Source organism: Solea solea, chromosome 9 (assembly GCF_958295425.1).
Source record: "Solea solea chromosome 9, fSolSol10.1, whole genome shotgun sequence".
In the NCBI taxonomy this organism is placed as follows: domain Eukaryota; kingdom Metazoa; phylum Chordata; class Actinopteri; order Pleuronectiformes; family Soleidae; genus Solea; species Solea solea.
The window spans coordinates 29,819,362-29,829,793 of record NC_081142.1 but is presented as its reverse complement, the minus strand read 5'-3'; positions in this window follow the sequence as shown (position 1 = coordinate 29,829,793).

Here is a 10,432-nt window from a genome sequence, read left to right as displayed (position 1 = left end):
CGTCATCGACTTTTTTGACCGTCCCCACCTAATGAACGTGTGTACCAAGTTTCGTTCACATACGTTAAACCCGACATGAGTTGACCTAATAGAAGTTTTTTGCGTGACTTTTTAGCCCCTCCCACTTCCAATTTTCCACGCATTTTCCCCGAACGACTTTCAGACGTAAATTTACACCAGGATTGATGCGGTCACAAAAATCTGTGAGTTTTGGGGTATGGGAAAGGCCTCAAAAATGCGATTTACTTTTAGGAATAATAATAATAAAAATAACTAGTACCGCGCGCGGTTCTGAACGGGTTCGAGCCGACCCACGCGGGTCGCCGTGTGCCACGGCTCCCCGCGTGCCTCGCGCTCTCACCCGTTCATTCACCGCGCGCGGTACTAGTTATTTTCAGTACTAGTTATTTTCAGTACTAGTTATTTTCAGCGGCGTCCCCGCGCATGTCGATCCAAATTTCGGGGGGGATCGGGCAACGTATGGCAAAGTTATAGGGCACTTCCTGTTTAAAATGGCCGACTTCCTGTTCGGTCAAATGCGCGTCCGTAAACTTGTTCAGGGAAGTTCCCTTGTCTTACATATCAAGTTTTGTTTAGATCAGACAATCTTAGAGGTTACTTCCTGTTTCTGGCATTCCACTTCCTGTTGGGAGGTCATCTTTTGCAGACATGCTCAGGACAGGTCCCTTGTGTCACATATAAGGTTTTGTGCAAATCGGACAACATACGGCAAAGTTAGAGGGCACTTCCTGTTTAAAATGGCCAACTTCCTGTTCGTCTGTGGAAACATGTTCAGGGAAGGTCCCGTAACTCACATATCTAGTTTCGTGTCAATCGGACAATGTAAGACTTTACTTCCTGTTTCGGGCGTTCCACTTCCTGTAGGGAGGTGACCTTTTACGGACATGTTGAGGAAGGGTCTGGGGTCCCACATACTAAGTTTCAAGTGGATACAACAATCCCTGTTGGAGCAGCATCAAAAACTATAAATGTAATTCTGTCTGCTGTCACCAGGGGGCGCTGTATTTGAAAATGAATATTTTCATATAGACGTGTTCAGGGCCGGACTGTCATCAATCCTTGCAAGTTTGGTTCAGATCGGACCAGGATTGGCAAAGTTGTAACAGTTTGTTTTTTTAGAATTTTCTACCACCACCAGGAGGCGCTGTTTTCAAAATGTACCGTTTCAGCAACATAGTCGTCTTCAGCAACTAACCATCATCAACTATAGCAAGTTTGGTTGGGATCAGACCTTCCATCGCAAAGTTATAAGAGTTTCATTGTCTGTTATGAAAAATTATTATTATCTCCAATTTTGGCGCCCCCTATCTCATACGCCATACAATATTTTAAAAAGCTTTTGATAACTTTTGATGCTCAACTCGTCCACATTGATCTCACCAAGTTTGAAGGTGATCGCACAAAAGCTCTAGGAGGAGATAATTGAAATACAAGCTGTCATATTGTCTGCTGTCACCAGGGGGCGCTGTTTTCTAAATTTAATATTTTCATATAGACGTCTTTAGGGCCGGACTATCATCAATCCTAGCAAGTTTGGTTCAGATCGGACCAGGATTCACGAAGTTGTAGCAGTTTGATTTTTTGTCCCAAAAATCCGACTTTGCGTCGTTGCCATGGCAACACCGTTAAACGATTTGTCGTCATATTGATCACGCATCATCTACCATGTGTTTTGACTGTTGTCACCAATTTTGAGTGCGGTACGATTATCTGTGTAAAAGTTATTCCCGAAATGGTAAAAAAACTTTTTTTTTGTGTATTTTCTTTCACCACAAGGAGGCGCTGTTTTCAAACTTCACCGTTTTTTCATAGACGTCTTCAGCCATGGCCCATCATCAATCATAGCAAGTTTGGTTCGGATCGGACCTTCCATCGCAAAGTTATAAGAGTTTTTTTTTTCTGATGCGAAACATCAGAATCATCACGAACTTTGCCGCCCCCTATCTCGTGCGCCGTGCGACATTTGAAAAAACTTTTGATACCGTGAGCTCCTCAACTGGTCCACAGGGACCTCACCAAGTTTGAAGGTGATCGCACGAAAACTCTAGGAGGAGTTAGTTCAAATACCATTGCTGCGAATTCGCCAAAATCGCCAAAAAATGGCCAATCAACCCAAGATGGCGGATTTCCTGTAGGTTTCACAGGAAAGTCGTCATCGACTTTTTTGACCGTCCCCACCTAATGAACGTGTGTACCAAGTTTCGTTCACGTACGTTAAACCCGACATGAGTTGACCTAATAGAAGTTTTTTGCGTGACTTTTTAGCCCCTCCCACTTCCAATTTTCCACGCATTTTCCCCGAACGACTTTCAGACGTAAATTTACACCAGGATTGATGCGGTCACAAAAATCTGTGAGTTTTGGGGTATGGGAAAGGCCTCAAAAATGCGATTTACTTTTAGGAATAATAATAATAATAATAATAATAATAATAATCTTTTGCATTTCAATAGGGTTCTTGCAACCTTGTTGCTCGAACCCTAATAATAAAAATAACTAGTACCGCGCGCGGTTCTGAACGGGTTCGAGCCGACCCACGCGGGTCGCCGTGTGCCACGGCTCCCCGCGTGCCTCGCGCTCTCACCCGTTCATTCACCGCGCGCGGTACTAGTTATTTTCAGTACTAGTTATTTTCAGTACTAGTTATTTTCAGCGGCGTCCCCACGCATGTCGATCCAAATTTCGGGGGGGATCGGGCAACGTATGGCAAAGTTATAGGGCACTTCCTGTTTAAAATGGCAGACTTCCTGTTCGGTCAAGTGCGTGTCCGTGAACGTGTTCAGGGAACTTCCCTTGTCTTACATATCAAGTTTTGTGCAGATCGGATAATCTTAGAGTTTACTTCCTGTTTCGGACATTCTACTTCCTGTTAGGAGGTCATCTCTTGCAGACATGCTCAGGACAGGTCCCTGGTGTCACATAAAAGGTTTCGTGCAAATCGGACAACGTACGGCAAAGTTAGAGGGCACTTCCTGTTTAAAATGGCCAACTTCCTGTTCGTCTCTGGAAACATGTTCAGGAAAGGTCCCGTAACTCACATATCTAGTTTTGTGTCAATCGGACAATGTAAGACTTTACTTCCTGTTTCGGGTGTTCCACTTCCTGTAGGGAGGTGACCTTTTACGGACATGCTCAGGACAGGTCCCTGGTGTCACATATAAGGTTTTGTGCAGATCGGACAATGTACGGCAAAGTTAGAAGGCACTTCCTGTTTAAAATGGCCGACTTCCTGTTCGGTCAACGGCGTCTCCGTAAACATGTTCAGGGAAGGTCCGGTAACTCACATATCTAGTTTCGTGTCAATCGGACAATGTAAGACTTTACTTCCTGTTTCGGGCGTTCCACTTCCTGTAGGGAGGTGACCTTTTACGGACATGTTGAGGAAGGGTCTGGGGTCCCACATACTAAGTTTCAAGTGGATACAACAATCCCTGTTGGAGCAGCATCAAAAACTATAAACGTAATTCTGTCTGCTGTCACCAGGGGGCGCTGTATTTGAAAATGAATATTTTCATATAGGCGTGTTCAGGGCCGGACTGTCATCAATCCTTGCAAGTTTGGTTCAGATCGGACCAGGATTGGCAAAGTTGTAACAGTTTGTTTTTTTAGAATTTTCTACCACCACCAGGAGGCGCTGTTTTCAAAATGTACCGTTTCAGCAACATAGTCGTCTTCAGCAACTAACCAGCATCAACTATAGCAAGTTTGGTTGGGATCAGACCTTCCATCACGAAGTTATAAGAGTTTCATTGTCTGTTATGAAAAATTATTATTATCTCCAATTTTGGCGCCCCCTATCTCGTACGCCATACAATATTTTAAAAAGCTTTTGATAACTTTTGATGCTCAACTCGTCCACATTGATCTCACCAAGTTTGAAGGTGATCGCACAAAAGCTCTAGGAGGAGATAATTGAAATACAAGCTGTCATATTGTCTGCTGTCACCAGGGGGCGCTGTTTTCGAAATTTAATATTTTCATATAGACGTCTTTAGGGCCGGACTATCATCAATCCTAGCAAGTTTGGTTCAGATCGGACCAGGATTCACGAAGTTGTAGCAGTTTGATTTTTTGTCCCAAAAATCCGACTTTGCGTCGTTGCCATGGCAACACCGTTAAACGATTTGTCGTCATATTGATCACGCATCATCTACCATGTGTTTTGACTGTTGTCACCAATTTTGAGTGCGGTACGATTATCTGTGTAAAAGTTATTCCCGAAATCGTAAAAAAACTTTTTTTGTGTGTATTTTCTTTCACCACAAGGAGGCGCTGTTTTCAAACTTCACCGTTTTTTCATAGACGTCTTCAGCCATGGCCCATCATCAATCATAGCAAGTTTGGTTCGGATCGGACCTTCCATCGCAAAGTTATAAGAGTTTTTTTTTTCTGATGCGAAACATCAGAATCATCACGAACTTTGCCGCCCCCTATCTCGTGCGCCGTGCGACATTTGAAAAAACTTTTGATACCGTGAGCTCCTCAACTGGTCCACAGGGACCTCACCAAGTTTGAAGGTGATCGCACGAAAACTCTAGGAGGAGTTAGTTCAAATACCATTGCTGCGAATTCGCCAAAATCGCCCAAAAATGGCCAATCAACCCAAGATGGCGGATTTCCTGTTGGGTTTGGATCATGGTCATAATGTAATTTTTTCTTCATCCTGACCCACTACACATGTGTACCGAATTTCGGGCATGTGCGATAATTGTGTTGGTCATGGTGAATTTGGACAGGTGGCGCCGCACTTATTGGCCCCTCCCACATTCAATTTTTGACGCACATTCCCCGAACCTTTTTCAGACGTAAATTTACACCACGATTGATGCGGTCACAAAAATCTGTGAGTTTTGGGGTATGGGAAAGGCTTCAAAAAGGCGATTTACTTTAAGGAATAATAAGAATAATAATAATAATTAAAGCTGCAAGCAGCGTTGTACGGGACCTCGCGGCCGCCACCCTCTACCGGCATGTCATGTATAACATGGGCTCTGGCTGGGTTCCTTATCTCGCATGTGAAGTTTAGTGCAGATTGGTCGACGTATGGCAATGTTACGGGTCACTTCCTGTCTGGGAGACCTACTTCCTGTGTGCAGGTCATGGTTTGCAAACATGTTCAGGGCGGGCCCTTGGTCTCACATGTCAAGTTTTGGGCCGATTGGTCAATGTTTGGCGGAGTTAAAGGGCACTTCCTGTTTCAGACAATCTACTTCCTGTGTGCAGGTGATGTCTTGCAGATGTGTTCAGGGTGGGCCCTTGGTACCACATATCAAGTTTCGGGCCGATTGGTCAATGTTTGGCTAATGACAGGGCACTTCCTGTTTCGGGCGACCTACTTCCTGTGTGCAGGTCATGTCTTGCAGACGTGTTCAGGGCGGGCCCTTGGTCTCACATATTAAGTTTCGGGCCGATTGGTCAATGTTTGGTGTAGTTAAAGGGCACTTCCTGTTTCAGAGGATCTACTTCCTGTGTGCAGGTGATGTCTTGCAGATGTGTTCAGGGTGGGCACATGGTCTCACATATCAAGTTTTGGGTCAATCGGGAAATTTTTGGGTGATTTACAGGGCACTTCCTGTTAAGTGGCGAAACGCGATAATCAAAATGGCCGACATGGTGTTGGGGTCAAGTTCGCATTCGTAGACGTGTTCAGGGGCGGGGTCTCGAGTCACGTATGAAGTTTCGTGTGGATAGGCCAAAGTATGGCGAAGTTATAGCACACGTGTTGTTTCGTGGCGAGCCGCCAAAATTCGCCAAAATTCCGATGGCTGCCGTGGCCACGCCCTTTTGAATCTGCGAAAGTTTCCTATAACTTTAGATCTTGGATGGGTCTGGAACAATTTGACGTGTTTTCCGCGTTGCTACGATGAACGCCCTCAGACAAGTTCGTTCAGTTACGAAACTTGTAAAACGCCAAGATGGACGCCAAATCCAAGATGGCCGACTTCCTGTTGAGTCGAGGTCATGGTGTCAAAAGGAATTTTTGTTCGGCTTGCGCCGAACAATCACCCTGCCGAGTTTCGGGAAATTCGGTGAAACTAAATTTTGCCTGCTCCATAGACATGACCTGTGGGGGCGCTACTGAGCCATTTTGCATTGGTTTTTCGCAATTCCACAATTTTATCGAATTTTTCGGCAGTTCTGATGTGCGTGCCAATTTTCGTCCGTTTTCACGCAGGTTCAGGGGGTCAAATTCAAGATCCCGTGGAGAGAAAGAAAATAATAATAATAATAATTAAAGCTGCAAGCAGCGTTGTACGGGACCTCGCGGCCGCCACCCTCTACCGGCATGTCATGTATAACGTGGGCTCTGGCCGGGTTACTTATCTCGCATGTGAAGTTTAGTGCAGATTGGTCGACGTATGGCAATGTTACGGGTCACTTCCTGTCTGGGAGACCTACTTCCTGTGTGCAGATCATGGTTTGCAAACATGTTCAGGGCAGGCCCATGGTCTCACATATCAAGTTTTGGGCCGATTGGTCAATGTTTGGTGAAATTAAAGGGCATTTCCTGTTTCAGACAACCTACTTCCTGTGTGCAGGTGATGTCTTGCAGATGTGTTCAGGGCAGGCCCATGGTCTCACATATCAAGTTTTGGGCCGATTGGTCAATGTTTGGCGGAGTTAAAGGGCACTTCCTGTTTCAGGCGCCCTACTTCCTGTGTGCAGGTGATGTCTTGCAGATGTGTTCAGGGCAGGCCCTTGGTACCACGTATCAATTTTGGAGCCGATTGGTCAATGTACGGGCAAATCACAGGGCACTTCCTGTTTCAGGCACCCTACTTCCTGTGTGCAGGTGATGTCTTGCAGATGTGTTCAGGGCGGGCCCATGATCTCACATATCAAGTTTCAGGTCGATTGGTCAATGTACGGGCAAATGACAGGGCACTTCCTGTTAGGGTGACCTACTTCCTGTGTGCAGGTCATGTCTTGCAGACGTGTTCAGGGTGGGCCCTTGGTCTCACATAACAAGTTTTGGGCCAATCGGTAAATTTTTGGTGAAGTTACAGGGCACTTCCTGTTTAGCGGCGAAACGCGCAAATATATATTAAATAACTCTGTGTGTGTTTTCATTTTCATATGACTTGTATTTTTTCTTAAAATCACCTCAAAGCGCAGAGAGTTCTGGTCACAGCTCCCATAGACTCCCATGTTAAAAGTCTGCTTGAGAGTTTGGCAAAAAATCAACCCGAGGGTGATTTTAAAACTGTGATTTCTCTTTCAAATCACGCCAATTTGTCAAACATTTAAATGTGGGAGTTGCTAAAAGCCTCCTGACGCTCACAAACCAAAATTTTTATCACTATCATCAACTGTTCTTGAAATATGACAACTTTAAAACATGCTGTTTTTTCTGCTTCTCAGAGGTTTGGGAGAACTGCAGGTGTGTGTGTGTAATTGTCTCCCTGTATGTGTGTGGCAGAGGGTGTGGTGTTCAAATCATCACAACACCACAGTGTCACACTGTGATTGGTCAAGGCTTGAAGCTTCTAGCAGTTTCTGTGAAAGTTAGGCAGAGGTATGTGCGTGTGTGAGTGGCAGAGGGTGTGGTGTTCAATCTTCACTCTGTGTGTGTGTGTGTGGCAGAGGGTGTGGTGTTCAAATCAAAACAACACCACAGTGTCCCACTGTGATTGGTCAAGGCTTGAAGCTTCTAGAAGTTTCTGTGAAAGTTAGGCAGAGGTATGTGTGTGTGTGTGTGTGTGTGTGTGTAATTGGCTCTGTGTGTGTGTGCTGCAGAGGGTGTGGCATTCAATCTTCACTCTCTCTGTATGTGTGTGGCAGAGGGTGTGGTGCTCAATCATCACACCACCACAGTGTCACACTGTGATTGGTCAATGCTTGAAGCTCCCGCCTCCCTACTATAAATAACCTGGACCCCCCTCGACTGCAGACCCTTGCTCTACCAGATTCTGTGAAAGGCATTGAATTTGTTGGATTACTTTGTTCGAGACTTTGGAATACCTTTTTGGACCATTTCATCATATCTACTTCGTTTGAGGACATTACAGGATCTATTGACGACTTTCTTCAGCTCAACAACTGGTGAGTTATCTTATTTAATAAGTAATTTGGTTTTGTGTGTGTGCGCGTGTGTGCGTGTGAGAGTAATGTGCTTTAATGTGGCTGTTTCATTTGAAAATAGTGTAATATTGTGTGTGAAGTAGCTGCTTTTCAGTTTAATGTGTGTGTTATGGAATTGTAATCCGACTTTATCTTAAATTCGTGATAGAGTCAGACTTTGGTGTGTGTGTGGTTTTTTTTTTCGCTTTGCGGGCTTCATTTTTGTATGCGTGTGTGTGCGTGTGTGTGTGAAATGCACTTTTAATGTGGCTGTTTCATTTGAAAATAGTGTAATATTGTGTGTGAAGTAGCTGCTTTTCAGTTTAATGTGTGTGTTATGGAATTGTAATCCGACTTTATCTTAAATTCGTGATAGAGTCAGACTTTGGTGTGTGTGTGGTTTTTTTTTTCGCTTTGCGGGCTTCATTTTTGTATGTGTGTGTGCGTGTGTGAAATGCACTTTTAATGTGGCTGTTTCATTTGAAAATAGTGTAATATTGTGTGTGAAGTAGCTGCTTTTCAGTTTAATGTGTGGGTTATGGAATTGTAATCCGACTTTATCTTAAATTCGTGATAGAGTCAGACTTTGGTGTGTGTGTGGTTTTTTTTTTCGCTTTGCGGGCTTCGTTTTTGTATGTGTGTGTGCGTGTGTGAAATGCACTTTTAATGTGGCTGTTTCATTTGAAAATAGTGTAATATTGTGTGTGAAGTAGCTGCTTTTCAGTTTAATGTGTGGGTTATGGAATTGTAATCCGACTTTATCTTAAATTCGTGATAGAGTCAGACTTTGGTGTGTGTGTGGTTTTTTTTTCGCTTTGCGGGCTTCGTTTTTGTATGCGTGTGTGTGCGTGCTTGTGTGAAATGCACTTTTAATGTGGCTGTTTCATTTGAAAATAGTGTAATATTGTGTGTGAAGTAGCTGCTTTTCAGTTTAATGTGTGTGTTATGGAATTGTAATCCGACTTTATCTTAAATTCGTGATAGAGTCAGACTTTGGTGTGTGTGTGGTTTTTTTTTTCGCTTTGCGGGCTTCGTTTTTGTATGTGTGTGTGCGTGTGTGAAATGCACTTTTAATGTGGCTGTTTCATTTGAAAATAGTGTAATATTGTGTGTGAAGTAGCTGCTTTTCAGTTTAATGTGTGTGTTATGGAATTGTAATCCGACTTTATCTTAAATTCGTGATAGAGTCAGACTTTGGTGTGTGTGTGTTTTTTTTTTCGCTTCGCTGGCTTCGTTTGTGTATGTGTGTGTGCGTGCTTGTGTGAAATGCACTTTTAATGTGGCCGTTTCATTTGAAATTGTTTTAATATTGTGTGTGAAGTAGCTGCTTTTCAGTTTAATGTGTGTGTTATGGAATTGTAATCCGACTTTATCTCAAATTCGTGATAGAGTCAGACTTTGGTGTGTGTGTGTTTTTTTTTTCGCTTCGCGGGCTTCGTTTTTGTGTGTGTGTGCGTGTGTGTGTGAAATGCACTTTTAATGTGGCCGTTTCATTTGAAATTGTTTTAATATTGTGTGTGAAGTAGCTGCTTTTCAGTTTAATGTGTGTGTTATGGAATTGTAATCCGACTTTATCTCAAATTCGTGATAGAGTCAGACTTTGGTGTGTGTGTGTGTTTTTTTTTTTTTGCTTCGCGGGCTTCGTTTTTGGATGCGTGTGTGTGAGTGCGTGTGTGAAATGCACTTTTAATGTGGCTGTTTCATTTGAAAATAGTGTAATATTGTGTGTGAAGTAGCTGCTTTTCAGTTTAATGTGTGTGTTATGGAATTGTAATCCGACTTTATCTTAAATTCGTGATAGAGTCAGACTTTGGTGTGTGTGTGTTTTTTTTTTCGCTTCGCAGGCTTTGTTTTTGTATGCGTGTGTGAAATGCACTTTTAATGTGGCTGTTTCATTTGAAAATAGTGTAATATTGTGTGTGAAGTAGCTGCTTTTCAGTTTAATGTGTGTGTTATGGAATTGTAATCCGACTTTATGTTAAATTCGTGATAGAGTCAGACTTTGGTGTGTGTGTGGTTTTTTTTTTCACTTCACGGGCTTCGTTTTTGTGTGTGTGTGCGTGTGTGTGAAATGCACTTTTAATGTGGCCGTTTCATTTGAAATTGTTTTAATATTGTGTGTGAAGTAGCTGCTTTTCAGTTTAATGTGTGTGTTATGGAATTTTAATCCGACTTTATCTTAAATTCGTGATAGAGTCAGACTTTGGTGTGTGTGTGTTTTTTTTCGCTTTGCGGGCTTCGTTTTTGTATGCGTGTGTGTGCGTGCGTATGTGAAATGCACTTTTAATGTGGCCGTTTCATTTGAAAATAGTGTAATATTGTGTGTGAAGTAGCTGCTTTTCAGTTTAAT